Here is a 21064-nt window from a genome sequence, read left to right as displayed (position 1 = left end):
GAAGCTTTGGTCAACTCCATGCCCAGGAGAGTAAAGACAGTTCTGGATAATAGTGGTGGCCACACAAAATATTGACAGTTGACATGTTGTATGTTAATAATGACAACTTTCACCAAGGGGTGTACTCACTTTTGTCGCCAGGGGTTTATAGTGGTGGCCACACAAAATATTGACAGTTGACATGTTGTATAGACAACTTTCACTAAGGGGTGTACTCAGCTTTGTTGCCAGGGGTTTAGATATTAATGGCTATATTTTGAGTTATTCTGAGGGGAAAATAAATTAACTCTATTATATATGCTGCACACAGACTACTTTTCATTGTGTCAAAGTTTCATTTTGTCAGTGGTGACCCATGAAAAGATATACTTAAATATCTGCAGAAATGCGAGGGGTGTACTCACTTTTGTGATACACTGTAACTACACTAAAAGGTGTCAATGGCGAGTTTTGACTTGATAAGAGATCAAGCCAATGAGTGTGTTTTGTGCCTCGACTGACCCCGTAGTTTCCTGTCTAGTGCGGGTCTATTGTAATTTACGTTCATTTGAGTGTAATCTTCACTATTGTGACTAAATATTGCCATCCAGTGTATTTTTTGAGCTAAACGAGTTGCTAAAATGTTTAAATAGAGTTTGACCAAAGTCTGAGTAAGGTTTTTGTGTATTTTGCATATCTATCTTAATTGTGAATTTGGGAATGCCAGTTCTCTTTGCATTGTTGTCTAACTGCGTGAGAATAGGGCCTCTAATACAGATTGAAGCACTTTTTTTTTGTAAACATTATTTTTTGAGATATATGAATACTATTTTTGTTGTATTTTCATTATATGATACTTATGTTTGTTGTGAAGGAGTTGCCGAAGCTTATGCCAATAAAGCTGTTCAAGCTAATAATATCAACACCTTTGTCCACTCTCCTTTCTCTCTGCCTTACACCCCACTGTGGATTAAAGGAAAACTATGGTGTCAGTCAAGGGACAAAACGCACTCATTTGCTTGATCTCTAATTAATTTAAAACTCGCCATTGACACCTCGTGGCATATTTAAGTTACTACATTACATAAATTAAAGAGTGACACTGTGAAGTACGGCAGCGTGGCCATGTGTTTTGTGGTCTATTTAAATCAATACCTTCCATAGTTAAAGAGTGACACTGTGAAGTACGGCAGCGTGGCCATGTGACGTCACCGTCCTGCGACGTCAACAAAAATAGCGGCCTACTAGTTAAAATAATTCTACAAATTTTATTGAAACGAAAACATTAAGAGGGGTTTTAATATCCAATTATTATAACTTGCACTAATATTTATCTGTTAAGAACTACATGTACTTCTATCCGTGGTTCCCTTTAAATAATGGACACTTAAAGTGAATGTTGTAAGTTGACCATGAAGAACGAGAGTTGAAGGCAGAGCCGAAGTCCACAAACAACATTGTGAAGTTGGTCCCTATAGGGAAAAATTGACTGCATCTTCTATAGAACCGTTGGCTCTGTAAGCAAACTGTGATGGACCCAGAAGACAGGCAATGTAGTTCGCAGTTAAACAAACTTTATGATCAATGTATTTCACAATTACATCATGGAGACCATATGCAAACCTTCTGTGTGGATTTGGATGTTAAAACTTGTCAGGGGAATCATGTCAGTGTTTTAACAGCTGCTGTATTCGCAACTTTTGCAGGCATAAAAATCCTCTCTGCCTTTTCATTGAAGTGTTTCATTGCTTTTCTCTCTCCTAAACCACAGAGGTTTGCTTCAATCAGACAATGAAGGAGAATTGCATCTTAAAAGTCAAGACCTGGAGGGATTTAGTCTCTACAGAATCACATTGTATTTGGCTGCTGCCCTGATAACCCAACCAACACACCCCTACATACACACACACTTTTTTTTTTTCTTTTTACTCTAACTTCTTCTCATCCCAAAATATATTAAATCAAGGAGAAAAAAAATATAAATTAATTTGAGAGCAGTGATAAAATCCAAATCCTTGGATAGTCAGGGTTGATTTGTGAAGTTCAAATTTTGCAAATATCCACAACGACACGGCTGTGTTATTTGATAAAAATAGTTGGCAGAATCCTAAATCTGACCTTTCCATCAGTGCTTAACACAGCAGCTCTATGAACAACTTGACACTCGTCACTAGGCAACTGCCTCTGATGAGATCTAATGTCTGTCCATTGAGTTTCACTCCAACATAGTGGGAAAAGAAAATGTGTGTGGGTGCATTTCTGTGTGTGGGGGCATGGCTGTGTGACTTCAACAGCTATTTTTCTGTTTTGGTCATTGTAAGCCTGCTGGGAAGAGAGGCACTTCAATGGCCTTGCATGAGTCTGCATAAGCCTGGAGTATTTTTTGTTGTGTCCTAACATAAACTCTGAATTGGCTGGCATCAGTTCACTTGCAGATCATTCGACTTTTTTTCTGTTAAATTACAGGAATATTTTGATCTTTTGAACAAAATCTTTTTTGTGTGTGCATATCCTTTGTTCATTGTATACATAGTAGAGCTGAAAAAAATACTCAAGTAACTCGAGTTTAAAAACTGATCCGAGTAATTTTATTCGAGGAATCATTTAATTTTGCCAGCTCTAAGCATCACGTGCGGGACAATGCGGGACAATGTGCTGACGTCACGTGCATAGAGGAAGAAGCAATAATACCTGACTGCAGCCGACAGCCGCTACAAACTGCCAACGTTGCTAAAAACTATGCCCGCATGATGCTACGGTTGTAGCAGTTAACGTCTGATGCTTCTCATCGATTTCACATGTATATAGAACTAGATGCGAAATGACAGACTCAGCAGCGTTAGTAAACAGCCGCCATCTTAAAGCAGTAGACTTTTCTGCGTTAATGATAAGATTAACGTTACTGCCCCTTGTTCATGTAACGTTAGTCCTGCGGAGGGCTAGTTTTCAATTAATTATGACTACTGTCGATTCGTGGCTAACGTGTCTTACATGCAGGCTTTATTTAATTTTTAAAAACACAGCGCTGTAGAGTGATTAGGGTGTAAAATAAAAACATAATAAAGCTGTCAATTTTAGCTCAGTAGACATAGCGCTGTAGAGTGATGAGGGTGTAAGATAAAAACATAATAAAGCTGTCAATTTTAGCTCAGTCGTCATTGCTGGATAAAACACCAAGTAGCACTGGTCCCTAATGTGCTCCAATATAGCAGTTATCATACATTTATTTTGAACTCTGAAAAAACTCAAAATCCTATCAGGACTTACAGTTTAGACTAACTTAAAACCAAACTACAACTTAAAAATAGCTTGACACAAATGGAAGTTCAATTGAAACACATGGGAAAAACTTTTTAATGATGTTTGTTATCAAGCGTAATGACATTTTTAGGTAAGAAATAAGATTTTTTTTAAAAATATAAAATCTGGACGTTTTTTGAGTGAAAGCAGTTTATTATTTATTTATTTATACATTTACAATTACATCTAGTCACATCTGAGATGCAATTGTTAGCTGTGTTTTCAACAATGTATATCGCAAATAAAGAAACTGACTGAAAATGGGTCAATATTAGAGGAAATGTCTTATTTTTTCCTGTATATTTATAATTGCGCTTTACCTAAAAAATAAAAAAAAATGCTTGATCCGATTACTCAATTAATCGATATTTTCAGTCATATACTCGATTACTAAAATATTTGATAGCTGCAGCCCTAATACATAGCTTGCGGTACAGTTGCTTGATGTATTGCTTTCAAGTGATATTACTCCCTGGGTTCATGTTAAACTTATGTAGGGTGACCAAACGTCCTCTTTTGCCTGGACATGTCCACTTTTTACATCCTGTTCGGGGCGTCCAGAGGGGTTTTATAAATTCATGAAAATATCCGTTTTTTTGACTGACGATTTGCACAGAATACTGCGGTACTGTGCTGCCTGTGACGTGTTCCCAAAGAGCCTGCACAGTTGTTAAGACTTGTATTCAGTACTTACAGTATATTATCAAATGCTCATGTACCTGATTGTAAGATACATCCTAGGATGCACTGGGACACATCATCAGTGATGTTCCTGAGATCATTGGGGGTTTCGGGTCTTTCAACATCATACCTCCTCCCTTAGGGTGACCCAGCCAGGGTTGATCAGACCCCAGCTTGTGTCCCAGTAGCATTTGCCCACAGATCGCTCCTCCTGATCCAGAGCCATCTAGAGGCTCTCTCTGCTGCCTCCATGGTGGTTTTGATCACCTTCCTTTTCTCAGCACCTGTAATGCCCAGAAGTGTGAGTACCCTGCATAGTGAGTGACCGGCAAAGCCTCTACACCCCACCTCAATGGGCTCACAGCGTGCTTTCCAGCCTCCTCTCTGGCATTGCTCGACGAGCTCCTGGTACTTTGACAGCTTCCGCTCATTCGCCTCCTTTATGTGGTCATCCCAGGGAACTGTCAATTCTATCAGTAGTACCTGCCTTGCCGATACTGACGTAAGCACAATGTTTGGTCTTAATGAAGTTGTTAAAATGTGTTCAGGAAACTTGAGTTGCTTGCCTAAGTCCACTTGGAGAACCCAGTCCACTGCTGAGGTGAGGAGCCCGGCAGCTGGTTTGGGCTGTGACTGAAGCTGCTCTCCCGCCCTGACAAAGGCGATCCTCCTCTTGTCAGGTTGTTGTTTGCTGCTGTTGTTTTTAGCCACGGCTTTAGCTATGGCTTCAGCGATGGTCTTCAGCACCTGGTCGTGCCGCCAACGGTAACGACCCTCCCCCAAAGCTTTGGGGCAGCTGCTCAGGATATTCAGATTCAGAATATTTACTATCATTGTTAAAAAAAGCACAACGACACTTTGTTTGGAGCATCCATAAAGCTCATGCAGCTAAGTTGGTAAAGTGCAAAACCCATAAAATAAATATCCTTCAGTACCCTCTAGCTAGCCAAAACGCAGGCTGGAGAGTCATTCTAGCCCCAGAGATGGAGATTGGCAGGGCTGGGTAGGACGTCATAAACAGCCTGGACCATGAACTTAATGCGCTGGGGTTCTGCCTGCCTGATCTCAGACCAGGTCACGTTCCTCTCCAGGGTACCCTCACACTTTGTCCACGCTCCCTGCTGCTGCATGCCCACCATCTTGCTGGTTCGTTTCTCCTCAACCTCTGCATGCACGTCCTTCAGGACTAGCTGGCGTTTGCACATGCCTTCTCATAGCGAGGTCGGGGAAGGACTCCGAGCCCACTGTGCCTACCAGGGCCCTATGTCGCAAACGGGACTCTGCTACCTCAAGGCTTTCCTGAGCCCTCTAAAAGTGTAGTTAAGTCGAAATACCGTTATTCTTCTTCGGATATAATGCGGTGCGCCTTATGTTTGAAAAAGTTTTAAAATAGGCCATTCATTGAAGGTGTGCCTTATAATGCGGTGCGCCTCATAGTGCAGAAAATACGTTAGTTGAAAGAAATCCTGATTTGAGGAGGGATCCAATTTTTTTCAGTTTGTTACAGCTGTTCTATTTATTTAATTAATGCAATAATGTTGGGTTTTAGTTTTAAAATTGTTAAAATGCTAAACTTTATGTTAGCAACTGTTTGTTGTACTTTATTTCGAACATTACTGTATATCTTAAATGTGTTTTCATTGTAAAATACAGAAGGTGGGGATGTTTATGTGCCTGCATTTATTAAGGGGACACAGGTCAATATCACCTCGTAATCTTCTGCTCAAACAATTTTAGGCTGCTGCAGGGAATGCGGAAGAGAAGGAGGCTGGAGCAGTATTTTTCTGTCTTGGGATGTGCTGCAGCATAAATACGCTGCACAAAATGGGAGTGATGAACTGCTCTTGACTCTGTAAGCCATGAGTGTGACATGTCTTGCTAAGGAATCATTTGTCTTGCAGGGCTGAAGCACTACAACCCGAAGGTGTGTGACAATGAATCTTCTCCAAGTCTCGGATATATTTTACAGACATTCGGAAAACATCAGTATAGCACTTGTTTAAAAAAGGTTGTAATTGTTAATCCAGAGATGAAAATTATTCAAAAGAAAAGTGTGTAGAATAGAGCAGCACAATCTCCCAGGTTTAATGGATTACTTTTTTCCAATTCATGGCAGAAGGCAGATTAGAAGTGGGGTACACACAGACCAGATTTCTGATACCTTAACAGATGAGACCTCACATGACTAAGAAAAAATAAGAGTGGTTACACACATAGGCACATGGCAACAGAGCTTGGGTGACTATCGTTAACCTGAACTGAAAACGATGACAAACATTAGTTTAGTGCAGGGGTCGGTAACCCAAAATGTTGAAAGAGGCATATTGGAGAAAAAAAAATGTCTGGAGCCAACAAAAAATTTAAAGCCTTATATATGCCTTATAATGAAGGCAACACATGCTGTACAGTATGTGTATATATTAGCTGTATTAGCCTACTACCACATGATGAAGTTGGCTGCAAATACATAATGAACCTTAATAATTACTGTATTGTCTGCACTGTAAGGCACACCTGAAAGCCTTCCATTTTCTCAAAAGCCGAGAGTGCGCCTAATAATCCGATGTGTCTTATGTACAGTGATATGAAAAAGTATCTGAACCTTTTGGAATTTTTTTCACATTTCTGCATAAAATCAGCATCAAGTGTGATCTGAGCTTTGTCAAATTCACACTGATGAAAAACAGTGTCTGCTTTAACCAAACCCCCCCAAACATTTATAGGTTTTCATATTTTAATGAGGATAGCATGCAAACAATGACTGAAGGGGGGAAAATAAGTTAGTGAATCCTCTCCCTAAGAAGACTTAAAGAGCATTTGAAACCAATTTTTACTTAGCAATTTAAGTCAGGTGTGTGCCCAGTCACTGATGAGTGGTTTAAAGCTGCCCCACACACTATAAAACACATACCTAGTAAGAATTGTCTTGATGAGAAGCATTGTCATCATGGCTCGGTCAAAAGAGCTGTCTGAAAACCTGCGATCAAGGATTGTTGATTTGTATAAAGCTGGGAATAGATACAAAAAACATGGAGACAAAATGGAGAGAGTTTGGCACTGTTGCTTCTCTCCCATGGAGTGGCTGTCCACCAAAGATGACACCAAGAGTTCAGTGCAGAATACTCAGAGAGGTAAAAAAGAACCCTAGAGTGTCTGCTAAAGACTTACAGGAATCGGATACTTTTCCATACCACTGCATGGATCAATATTGGTTAATCATGGCATGACATTACATTTAACCCAGCTCCATCTTGTGGATGCATAACGCAACACCAACCACTACTACTACTACTACTACTACTACTACTACTGAGCCTTATAATGTGGTGCACGGTTGAAAACGGTTTTAAAACAGGCCATTCATTGAAGGTATGTCTCATACTCCGATGCGCCTAAAGAAAATGACGCACAATGTGATTACTCTGCCGTACGATAACGCCTCAAGTTTAACTTCATTACAATATTAAAGCATTAGAAGAATGTTTGTGTCATGTTTGTCCTCCTACAGAAACCATATTAAAAATAAAATATATTTCCCTCCCCTACCTTTTTCCATTTTCAAACATTTTTGAAAAAGCTCCAGACAGCCACTAGTGCAGCGCTAAAGAGCTTCATATGGCTCTAGCCGCGGGTTGCTGACCCACGGTTCAGTGTGTTTGGGTTTGGCACAGCTGCATATAACCCAAAGGTTGAGGTATTTTTCCTATTCCTCTTAAAAATAAAAAAAATAAAATAAAAACTAAATCCAAATGAACACACTGGACCCTGTGGCTTAGATTTCCTCCCTTCTTTTCTGGCTAAGAAATGAATAAATACTAAAATGTTCTCCTCAGAGATGAGCCCACTCAGCTCCTCTTAATTACATGGGTAGTGTGGTTAATCAGTCAGCTACAACTTCCTATTCAGCACTTCACCTTGTTCAATGACTCACTGAACTACATTGTCAAAGTCAAAATATACAACCTTAGACTCATGCACTTTTGATGTTTTGCAACTACTTCAATTGTAAACATTTTACAGAATCAGTTTAGCCTACTTCCCGTGAGAAACGATCCTGCCTCCAGCTTTTTGCCTCTCATTCTTGGGAGATGCTCTTAAAGGGCACTGGTTTACAGGAAGGGGTGACAGTCAATTTGCGGTGTAGCTGGTGCAATCATCAGCCTACATAAATCATATCAGCACACTTTGGCCCCATGGCAACCACAGAGGTGACACTTCCATGCCTCGGCTCCAAAATGCTACCTGCCAATCAGACGGGAGTGACAGATAGCAGAGAGCAGTTACTCATAACTGTCATTCAGATAACATGACATCTGGACACAATTTTAACCGTGAAAAAGAAAATGATTTATAAATTATGTGCACATGTCCAGGAATGGATCAGACACATTGATTATTACTATTACTGTACAATTACAGAGATGACGCATTTGTAAATTTAAAATCCAGTAATTACAGTAGATCAGAATTTTATCTTGGAACTGTTTTAGAGAGAAAATGAATAAATATCAGAAATTTTGCTGTACGTGTATGTAGAAAAAGCAAAGAAGCACCAATTTATTTATTGTCTTATTTAATTAACTTTTAAATGCCAAAAAGGGTGAAAAATGATGGTTACGCTTTACTTGAACTCGGTGAAGGGAAAAGAAAAAAAAAGATAAAGAGTCATAAGACTGGCATCAGTGTTGTTAATAATGGCGTTAGAGTATAACAGCGTTCCTAACGGGGCTTTTTTTTTTTTTTTTTCCAGTAGTGAGAATTCTAATTAATTACTTTCCCCATGTTTGCAATGCAGTTACCTTTACTGAAGATGTGAAGGGGCGGATTACTACAATTTGGTTGAATGAAGCGCGAATTGTCTCATTTTGTAACACATCAGCTGCCTGCTTGTCTGGAGAGAGCAGAGTGGGAGGGGCGAGGAGGGAAAGGTGAGTCGACACCGTTGCAAACACGGTGATGATTGGCTAAGTGGGCAGATCATGCCCTGCTTCACTGCATGCTCTGGCAAACAAAACAAGACAGCGATAATGGTGACAAGCCAGGGAATTTCAAAGGTAGCGTTCTCAAACTTGAATTATTTTCAATATTTAATATTGTTACTTTACCGAATATTTAAGGTAAGTGTTCTGCTTATTGTGCAGTATTTCTAACATACATTTTGGGAGATTTGCACTGGTGAATGGTCAGTTTACATTTGTGTTTTATTAACAGACATTTGATTGATCCAAATAAATGCCAAATGTTCTAAACACTGTATATATGGTTCTTATCTTATTCTTTAATCATTTAATATACTGTAAGCGTTTTTTATGTGTAAGATGCTATACAATGTATAATGTAAGAAATTAAAAGTAACGTTGGTTACTTTGATGAGCAACTATTTACGCTTACAATGAGGTAACTGAGTTACTAACTCAATTACTTTTTGGGAGAAAAAAAATGTAACTGTAACTAATTACCTTTTAAAGTAAGATTACCAACACTGACTGTCATAATGAAGACATGACACCTGTTATTAATATGAATCAGGGCTTATGACAGATGTCATTGAGTGTCACATAGTAAACTATGCAATATTGAGATCTTTTTAATGTTTCTGGGTTGAGAATAGTTTAGGAACTGTTTTAGGGTTAGGACTTTGTATTCATTAATGTTCATGACAGTGTCATGGTATAATTATGACGTTGTTATGACACCGAGTTCAAGTAAAGTGTTACCAAAATAACCTTTTATTATTCATTTTATTTTCTTGAAATATCTTCATCATGAAAATTTGATATAATGTCATATGACAGGAATTTTGAAAATGTTTTGATTTGACATCGATTTAATTTGTACATTACACTACTATCCAAAAGTATTGGCACCCCTGCAATCCTGTCATATAATGCTCAATTCTCCCAGAAAATGATTGCAATTCCAAATGCTTTGGTAGAAATATCTTCATTACTTTGCTTACAGGGAAAAAATACAGAAGAGCATGGAAAAAAAATATTATCATTTTGCACAAAACTCCAAAAATGAGCCAGACAAAAGTATTGGCACCCTTTGAAAAATGATGTGATGCTTCTCTAATTTGTGTAATTAACAGCACCTGTTACTTTCCTGTGGCATATAACAGGTGGTGGCAATAACTAAATCACACTTGCAGCCAGTTAAAATGGATCAAAGTTGACTCAACCTCTGCCCTGTGTCCTTGTGTGTTCTGCATTGAGCATGGAGAAAATAAAGAAGACCAAAGAACTGTCTGAGGACTTGAGAAGCAAAATTGTGAGGAAGCACGGGCAATCTCAAGGCTTTGAGAGAAAGCACTGGTGACTTCTAAAGTGGCCAGCAATGAGTCCAGACCTGAATCCTCTAGAACACCTGCAGAGAGATCTGAAAATGGCAGTTTGGAGAAGGCACCCTTCGAATCTCAGAGACCCGGAGCAGTTGGCCAAAGAAGAATGGTCTTTAATTCCAGCAGAGCATTTTAAGAAACTCATTGATGGATACTGGAAGCGGTTTTTCGCAATTAATTTGTCTAAAGGTTGTGCTACCACGTATTAGGCTGAGGGTGCCGATACTTTTGTCCAGCCCATTTTTGGAGTTTTGTGTAAAATGATAATGATTTAATTTTTTTTGCAAGCAAAATAAATGAATATATTACCACCAAAGCATTTGTAAATGCAATTTTCTGGAGGAAATTGAGCATTGTTTGACAGAATTGCATGGGTGCCAATACTTTTGGCAAACAGTGTCCGTTTTTTTTTTTTTTTTTTTTTTAATAACTATACCAAGCTTCTAAAAGTAGGTCAAAAATGAGCCGAATGCATTTTCTGTGGAATTCAATGTGAACCTTTGGTTCTTATCAGCTGTGGCTGTCAGGAATAAATTAACTGTGGACCACACAGACTTTATCAGAAGTGTCACCCCTCAGGAAGATTATTTTACACAGCAAGAGCTGATATGTGGAACTTTTATTGTGGGAATATTTTGGCAAAGTCAACAAAAAAAGGTAGGTTACATACCCAAGAAGCAGATATCTTTATCATTGTACTTTCTTTTCAGCTAACAGTACAACATCAGTTTTAAGTCTGAGCTTGAGACAATGGGACACCACATTAATTATGGATTCCTCCATTTTCTCTTCGATGCTATTTTTACCATAGAAGTCTGCCAAAATCTTGTTGTTGTCATTCTGAAATTACTCTACTGGAATCTCTCCCATTGAAAGCTCAAAATGTACAGTAGTTACATGATTTGATCTTTTTTTCTCAGTTCAGGTGCTGTAAAAGTGTATTGGGAATGGACCTTTACTCTGACTGCTGTTAGAAACTAGGATTAGAAACTCCTATGCGTTATCTTGAAGGAGATAGTACCTTTTTCTCGTAGGCACCGTCTAACAGTTTGCATTATTTGAACACACTTAATATAATCAATCAGGGAATAGTATCGTTTCTCGTATTTACTGTTTGACTGTTTGTATTACTCTAACACACCCAATTTAAAATAAATAACACTTATACCAAAGTTTAAGGAAAACAAGAAGAATATAGGGCATAGGCCAGGGGTCCCCAAACTTTTTCCTGTGAGGGCCACATAACTTTTCCCTTCTCTGATGAGGGGCCGGGGTCAGTTTGTAACAGAAAAAGTGTGACGATTGCAGGAGTGCCTAAATGTAAAAATTTATTGTTTTTCAGAAAACCACAATCAAATAACCCTTTCTGGATTATTCACGGAACAAAAGTAAATAATAATATAATATGATAATAATGATGATAATAAACACTATTAATTAAATAGGTAATAACCAAATAACCCTCTCTGAGTTCTTCACAGAAAAGGCCAGGAAATAAACACTACTGAAGAAAAAAAAAAAAAAATTAAAATGCTCTTTGGTATTGTTCAGCGGGCCGGCCAAATGTGGAGGTGGGCCCTATTCGGCCCGCGGGATGCAGTTTGGGGACCCCTGGCATAGGCAATAAACAATGCCTTCTTATCACGGAAGCCCAAAGTGAGCGTCCTGAAACTAACTGAGCAAGGGAGACGCTGATAAGCCCACGTCTGCACCACCAAGTCTTGCAATCAGTTCTCCCGGACAGTCCAGAACAAATGGTGGGACGCTCTGTCCCAACACAAGGAACACAGGAGAACGCCCGATATCCAACTGATAACACGACTCACAAGACTCCAAGAGCCCCTTTGATGCTGAGGTGGCAAAATCCACAACTCTCGTTGCCCGGACAACAGTAACTCCCGAATCCTCCTGTCCAATCAACAAACAGACAATAATCCCAAACACACCCTTCTTCCTGCCCACGGCCCGCCCCGCGAGAGCCTTCAAAAGACTGAATGTTTAACTAATCGTTGTCATTTTTTTCTCGGGAACCTTTTGTTGACATGTGATAGGGTGACCTTGCATCCCCGCCTGAGTGTTTCTGTTTATACTTGCCGTTTTGATCACTGTCGACCTGAATGAATCGTCAACATGTTTTAAGTGAGCATTCTTTAAACCTTTCAAAATGGAGTCAGTAGAAAGGGTTAAGACTAAGGTAAACACATGATGTTTGGCCTTCTGGCCAGATTGCCGGGATCCCACCGGCCCGGCTCACTGGATCTGCGCCAGCGCGGGTCTGGCGGTTCTGCTGGCTTGATTTGGGCTGTCCGGCTGGAAGGTCAGATTCCTTCAATCTGAATACATGCTGATGATGTGGGCCTCAGAGTTATACTCAACCACTTTTTTTGTTTTTTTGTTTTATTGTAAAGTATCATAATTATACTGTCAAAGTAGTTTCTAAAATGTGAAACTAATATTTTATTGTTGACAATTCTAGGAGAACTGATACAACTGAACTGATACAAGTGACTGCACCGACTATAATTCTTTAAATCAAGGGAAGAAGAGAAACAAGACTGCCGGTCAAAATGCTCACACAGGTAACCCATCTGCAAAGAGCACTGTCAGTCATCACACGTGTTTTTGGATTGCTGTAAATGCTAGGATCATATTCTCCCTAACTGTCTGGTTTCCTACACAATTTAAACTTTAGAACATCTTTCATGATGATAACAAGTAGAGGTGGTTTCCTGTAAACTGATGATATATCAGGGGATATACAGTATATACTGTAAACGTAGGGCACAATTGTAATACAACAGTAGGTACGTGTACATGTAGTCAATAACTCTTTCATAATTGGGTTTTTGGCAATACCCTGGTTATGCAAGGTTCTGTACTCACGTTCATTCAAAAACATGAGTATAATCTTATATTCTGTTATTTTAAAAACCTGAATACGTGGCCTTGTCAATCATTGTTGGGATAGCCCCTTTGAAATGAGCATTCAAATGTGTTCTGTGAATGTTCCTTTTGCAAAGACTCTTGGTCTTTTGATTACAGGTAGAAGTTTTTGCGGCATTATCACCAGCATATCACACAATGAAAAACTTTTGCTGTGAGGAGGAAATTTCCATAATGTAGTGAATGAAAGACTTGCAAATTATGTTTCTTATTGACTGTAGGATGTACCGCAAAAGTGAAACTTACACAAGGCCAACGGATATTTTTATACATTTAATGGATTCAACAGGATGCGGAAGAGACACATGATGTTTTCCTGTGATGTTGATTGTGTGCGTCTCGCCTAGCAGAGGAATATGCTGATTTGGGACAACTTGTGTATGCTTGCGCATGTAAACAGGATATTCTGAATGTTTTATAATCCTGAATTTTGACCTGAACCCGGAATTTGGCTCTTTGTAACTGGTGAAACATAATTTGAATACACCTGAACAAGGTTATCTTTTTGTCTGAGGTGTGTTGAGAGTGGTATTGTCCAGACTGTAACAATATGCTTATCAGCCCCAATCCTTTTCCAATGTTAAATCTAATTTTTCCCTCTTTATGACCAAAAATCTTCATATGTGTAAGGCCTACAGACATCTCACAAGTCTGGAATGGAGTGTAGACAATCAAAGAGGGGCCTGGAGTGAAGAACAAGAACATTACCCAACATCAAGGGCGCAGGTTTGCATAGGGAAACATTATTAAGTGAATTATTTTCATTATGTTCAGACTTACATTTACCTATTTTCATTTGCTGAATATGCCAGTCCATTTCTTGTTTTTCTTCAAACACACACTTCATTGGCTGATGACTTGAGCCCCCCACCCCCCCAACCACCAGCAGCCACAGCAACTCTAAGTAATGTAAAAAAGATGTCATTGTTGTGGAGGTGTGGAACACACCACACATTTTACAATTGAAAGTCAGACCCACAACAGAGTTAGCATATCATTAAACTGTGTGAATTTACTAACCTGAAAAACTCGAATAGGAAGCTGCTTAGAGAGAAGTGTCTTCCTGCATGTGATTTATACTGTTAACATTAAACTGTGAAAAATATAGTGAAACGAGGTTTACCCACTTCTCCTCAGTTTTCATTTTTATTTTATTTATTTGGTCTTAAAGCAGCCCAAAGGAGCTTTCGTTGTGTAGAGTTTGGCTGCGCTTGTGGACAAAAGCATTAGTGTTTTACCTGAAGGAAGGCTCCATTTTTATTTATTATTGGTATTTCCTGATGAGGATGTTTTGTCAGTTACTGTTTACAGTGCTCTGTCTTGAGATCAGCAAAGCACAGCACACACAGTACGATCTAAAGTTGAAAAAAAAAAACACATAATTTTCATAAGTGTCTGTGGAGCTCTTTGGGACCTTTTGAATACTCAGGGGTAAATCAATATTTTGATATACAGTGGTATGGAAAAGTATCTGAACCTTTTGGAATTTCTCACATTTCTGCATAAAATCACCATCAAGTGTGAGCTGATCTTTGTCAAAATCACACAGATGAAAGTACAGTGTCAGCTTCAACTAAAACCACCCAAACATTTATAGGTTTACATATTTTAATGATGATAACATGCAAACAATTGCTGAAGGGGGAAAATAAGTAAGTGAACCCTCTGCTTAAAGTGCCTGTGACACGAAAAGGCATGTTTATTTCATAATACACGTGGTATTTTATGCCTCTGAATGATATGGGCCGGTTGGATGTGTGTGGAAGCGATCGCTATTTTTATTTAGTTTTTTTGAATCCCGCGCCATGAAAATGAGTGACTTCCGGCTTCGGTCTTGCATTGAGGAGGAGGGCGCTGTGACGTGTACGGTAGAAGACGTCCTCTTCACGCTACAGTGTACTGTTGTGTATGAGGACGAAGGATTCAGCTGAGTTTGCGGATTAATACGTTTATTTTTCGCATCACGCCAGCCAAACGGCTGCAGAAAAAATCATTCTGTATGAGGGAGAGGCGTATGCGCCTTTTTGGAGTTTCAAAAGGTTCCCATTCACCGTGGATATTTACTGTGGGACCATTGGACTTACGAGGAAGTGAGTAAACATCTTGTTTTGTATTATGTCAAATACGAATACAGCGATTACAAAGTAAACACTACAAACTTTCTTTAAATGAAGGACTACTTACGTTTGATCATTGATAGCCATGTAAAAAGCTCTCCCAATGCTCATTAGCAGCAGCACGTTAGCTGCACAAGAACTCCAGCCACCCTCCTCCGGGGAACGAACTGTAAATTGCTCTCCGCCGGTGTTGTGCGGGGCGGCTATTTTTCGGCACAACACCGGGTCGTCATGTCAAATAATCCAGGATAGTTATGTGTGATTTTCCGCTTCGAAGACTTTGAAACATCACTCGGTTCGGGTTAGCATGTCGGCTAGCTGTCACGCCTTCTGGTTTGTTTACATTCTCCGAAGCCGGGGAAGGGAAATGACATATGTCCGATTTAGGTGTCATAAAATATCGTTCGGGAGGTGCGACAGTAAAGGTGAAGTCGACAGTTTTGACCATTATGGAATTTTGCCATGTCGTCCTGAATTAATGCATTTTTATTATTTCATATTCCATTCAGCACAAGACTGTTATTTGTCATGACCATGCCATTTATTTAGCAATTGGGGAAAATACTTGGATATAAAGAATATCAATCAAAATATGATTCTAATTCACATAATAATGCCATTTAAGACTTTTTTTCTCGTGTCATATGCTCTTTAAGGAGACTTAAAGAGCGTTTGAAACCAGTTGTTACAAAGCAATTTAAGTCAGGTGTGTTGCCAATCACTGATGAATGGTTTAAAGCTGCCCTGAACACTATAAAACACACACCTGGTAAGAAATGTCTTGATGAGAAGCACTGTCTGAAGTGTATCATAGCTCGGTCAAAAGAGCTCTTTGAAGACCTGCGAACAAGGATTGTTGATTTGTGTATAGATGAGAAAGGATACAAAACCATCTCTAAAAGTCAGGATGTTCATCAATCGACAGAGAAATTGTCTACAAATGGAGAGAGTTTTGCACTGTTGCTTCTCTCCCAAGGAGTGGCCGTCCACCAAAGATGACCTTAAGAGTTCAGCACAGAATACTCAGAGAGGTAAAATAGAACCCTAGAGATTAAGCTAAAGACTTTCAGATGTCACTCGCACAGTCCAATATCTCTGTGCACACTTCAACGTCATGTGTGGAGGAAAAATGGAACAGCTCACCAACATCAACACCTCATCCCCACCGTGAATCATGGCGAAGGGAGCATCATGATGTGGAGATGTTTCGCTGCCTCAGGGCCTGGACAACTTGCAATCATTAATGGAAGAATGAATTCAAAAGTTTATCGGTATGTTTTGCAGGCAAACCTGGGGCCGTCTGTCAGACAGGTGAAGCTAAACAAGACAATGCTGCAACATGAGAATGATCCAAAACACAGAAGTAAATCAACTTCAAAATGGTTACAGAAGAACATAATACACGTTCTAGAGTGGCCAAGTCAAAGTCAAGACCTGAACCCCATTGAGATGCTGTGGCATGACCTAAAGACAGCTTTTCATGCCGGACTGAACTAAAGCAGTTTTGTAGAGAAGAATGGTTCAAGATTAGTCCTGATCGATGTGCCAGACTAATCTGCAGCTACAGGAAGCGTCTGGTTGAAGTTATTGCTGCCAAAGGAGGGGTGGGGGGGCTCAAAATATTAAATGTGATGGTTCACTTACCTATTTTTCCCCCTTCTGTCATTGTTTGCATAGTATCCTCATTAGTATATGCAATCTAAAACCCAAAAATAAATGTTTGGGGGGGTTTTAGTTCAAGCAGACACTGTTTTTTCATCTGTGTGATTTTGCCAAAGATCAGATCACATTTGATGGTGATTTTATGCAGAAATGTGAGAAATTCCAAAAGATTCAGATAGTTTTTCATACCATTGTATACTGCACTTGACTTGACTATGGATGTTTGCCTTAACAAGGGGGGTGGTCCATCTGTGAGAAGAATCGTCCAAACCCGAAACCAAAGGATCTTAAGACAACGGTGCTTCGAACTTGTCTTTTGATGCATAATTTCTCCAAATTTTACAGCACAAGACCTCGAGGGTGTTTGACTTACTGTTCCACTGTATGCAATTGTTCAATGTATGTGAGTACCAGAGAGAAATGCCGTGGTCGTCATGTCTGATTTATGGCGCTGCCAAGTGTGTTGTTGTCAAGAGCACAGTGGGAATGAATACAATGCATTATTTATAGTCAAGCTGGGAGATGGCTATCATAAGAAATGCCTCCACCAAGAAGTGTAAATTATGTTGTTGCATAAAATGGAAAACACATTTTTAAATGGTACCTTTTGGCTTTTTAATGGTACATATATATTCTACATGATTATGCTGAATGACAGTCAGCACAACTGTCATGACAAACCATGTGTCACTTAAAGCAAAAATTGTTTTTTTCTTACACTGGAAGAAATTGCTGCTATTTTCTACATAGCTTTGCTTATTATGTGTACTTTTACATAGAAACATAACAGAATGGGCACATGGTAAACAAGCCAAGGCACATGCTACTCTACATTCATAGCAGCTGTTCAAAATAAGAGAAGTACTACAATACTATAACCAATTTGTATGATATCAGGGTGTTACATGCTGACAGAACCCCAGAGTCATTTGCATTCCAAATGTTGTGTTACATGTGTGTCTTTTGTGCATATGGTGGAAGTGTTAAACACATTAACATGAGGGCCCAGCAGGAAATAAACACTATTAAAAAAAACAAAATGAAAGTGATTTGGGGCTATTTTTAAGCCTTGGTTCCTGACATTAACTCATTTGGAATTCTAGATGTGTGATATAGTTCTTCAATCGGGCCTAATTTGTAATCAATGCCTTGAAATGTGTCATTGGCAGTTAAAAGGTTTCCCACAAAATGGTCATGGCCACTCTTTGTAAACATCTGCTCAAGAATAAATACAATTAGCGTCGCAAATATTGGGATGACAGAGGCTGTTTGGACATTTTGGATGAATATCAGCTGGTGACCTTGTGAATGAACAACAGGCTGCTCCACCACCTCTCATAATATATCTCCCCATCTCTCTTTCCATCTCATCAAACAACCGTGCTCCCATGGGTAAGGACTGAGAAGCAGCATAGCTGGATTTAATACCTATTCATTACTTGGCAGACACTATCTAGGGCCACATGTGTCTGTAATTGAATATTTTCTGTGTCAGATGAAGATGTGAAAATACCATTATAAGTGCTTTTCTTCAAAATAGAGCTCTTTTTTTTAACAGAAGTAGAATTCGAATGAAACGAATTCCAGAGACTGTGGCCCAGTATCTTCAAATTTAATCAGTTATCTTTATAAATGTTGAAGTGTTCCTCTTTGCAAAACGGATGAAGTTCAGTGACTTGGTGTGCCTGGATTTCCTGTGGTCATTTGGGATATGTTCACACTTGAAGACTTGAAGCTCAATTTGGATTGTGTGTTAAATCAACTGTTGTTTTTGGCAGCCCTTTTAATTCTTCGTCTTCGTCTTTTGGACGAGAATACTTATTAGTCATATTTTATTTATTTCAAAATGTGTTCGTTTTCATCTAGTTTTGGTCGACGACAACTCAAACTGGTTACGTCCTTAAAATGTAGAAGTCTTGAGGCAAGAATAAATAAATATAAATGTTTCCAACAATTTTGAATGAACATTGACAGATGTGCACATATTGTAGCGTCAACGCCAACTTCGTGATGATAATACACATTCAGGAGAAAAATGGTACTATTATTTTCAGAAAATTATACTTTTCTGGTCGCCACGGTCGCAACTGTATGTAAAAAAAAATGTTATCCGACAGTTTAAGATGACACTCGCCACGCTAAAGTTTATGCTGATGCTAACACGAATGCTATGCTAATGCTATGAATTAAATTTTGTGTATGTCAATCACTCATCACACCCTTTTAAAGGGAACCACGGATAGAAAGAATTGTAGTTCTTAAAAGATAAACATTAGTATGAGTTGAAATAATTTGATATTTAAACCCCTCTTGATGTTTTCGTTTTTATAAAATTTGTAAAATTAGTTTAGCTAGAAGGTCGCCATTACTGTTGACGTTGCAGGGCGGTGACGTCATTGGGTTATGCTGCTGGGCTTCCAGAGTATGACTCTAACAACATATCACAACCACATGTCATCTGTTCAGCCCTTTCAATTCTTACCCGAAAGGAGCATGAATAGGTGAATTTGACACCCAAAGTACACTTTCAGCCTGTTTTGATGCATACAGGCAAAACGTACTAAAAATGCCTTGAGGAAATACTTAAACGTAGTAATATCAAATAAAGGGGGTTTAAATATGCTACGTGACTTATGTGGTCAACAGATCAACAATCTGCTTTAAAGGTACCACAAGAAAACACAATGAAATTATGAGAGGGAAACATATGCAAAAATTATTTTGAGGTAATGAAATGGTAACAAGGCAATGATGCAACTAGCAATGAAGGGATCTACAAACTGTCAAATAGCAGCAAGTCAATATCTCTGCAACCCGCCTGGCATCGGTTTAAAGACACTGCTGATGAGCTGGAAATGGATACAGGTATGACGTCAGAAACTCATCCCACAGCTTTGTAACAAAACAATCTGACCAGCAGCAGAATGTGACAAAATCAGTGGAATAGCTTTGCTCTATACTTGCTACACTAGTATAGAGCACAGCTATTCTCCCTGTACAACCCAACCACGTCATCACCACCAGTGTGCATTGCGCGCATAATACTTTGACCTACCTTCGTAGGTAAAAAGCATGTACTAAATATTATAGATTTTTAAATCAATGGCAATATTTTATGTGCTTCTAATAACAGTTTAGTAAAAGAGAACAATTGTGGTTTATAAGAGCCTACACGTCTTTAAGTCTGTGGTAACCTTTAAAGGCTTAAGCAACACTTCATATTCCCTCTTGTAAAGATAAGAAAGCAAATCTTACCGCGGGTTTCAAAACAAGCAAGCCAGGAGCAGACACCAGTGAATGGAGGGTTGGCGCTGCACGTCACAATTGGTGATGCACCCAAACACTGCTACAATGCAGGCTGACTACACATACAATAGGAAAATGTCACACATTGTAAACATATGACGCAAACTATGGCACATTTTCGTCACATTCTCATCTCATTGGATGAAAACTGGCATTCGTCCTATTATGTTTTCGTCTCCCAAGACACGTTTTTAGCTGGTCAACTCCATGTCATCGTCATGATAAAATTGTTCGTCAACAAAATATTTTTGCTATCGTCCACAAAAATAGGTGACTTCATAATGCAGACGCCAAGTGAAAAGTATTTGCACAAAACACGAGTGGCATAGATATAGACATAGCACAGATACATACAGTAGACAACTAAAGAGAGAGGCCTTTTTTTTTTTTAGGCGGGGGTCGTAGCCATACCTTTGTAACTCTCTGTGCAATGTTGGGGTGGAAATGGGCCAAGTTAGGAACTGCAAATTATACTGAATAGCCATTGTTGGAATCCAGGCGGTCACTCTTTATATAGTGAGAGAGAGACCTGGTTGAGTCATCTGACCTTGTTTGTAGCCCCCCCCCCCTAAAAGCCAGATTATTGGGAATATATAAAGTGTTTAATACTCATCTCAGTAATTCAGTACAACATTGTTGTCAGTCTTTGCATGTTTTATAAGCATTTATCCTCAAACAGATTTAATCATTAAGTCAAATCATGCAACTTTCTATAAAGGTTAGTTAAATCACGTTT

Source organism: Corythoichthys intestinalis, chromosome 19, assembly GCF_030265065.1.
Source record: "Corythoichthys intestinalis isolate RoL2023-P3 chromosome 19, ASM3026506v1, whole genome shotgun sequence".
In the NCBI taxonomy this organism is placed as follows: domain Eukaryota; kingdom Metazoa; phylum Chordata; class Actinopteri; order Syngnathiformes; family Syngnathidae; genus Corythoichthys; species Corythoichthys intestinalis.
This window is presented reverse-complemented; position numbering follows the sequence as displayed.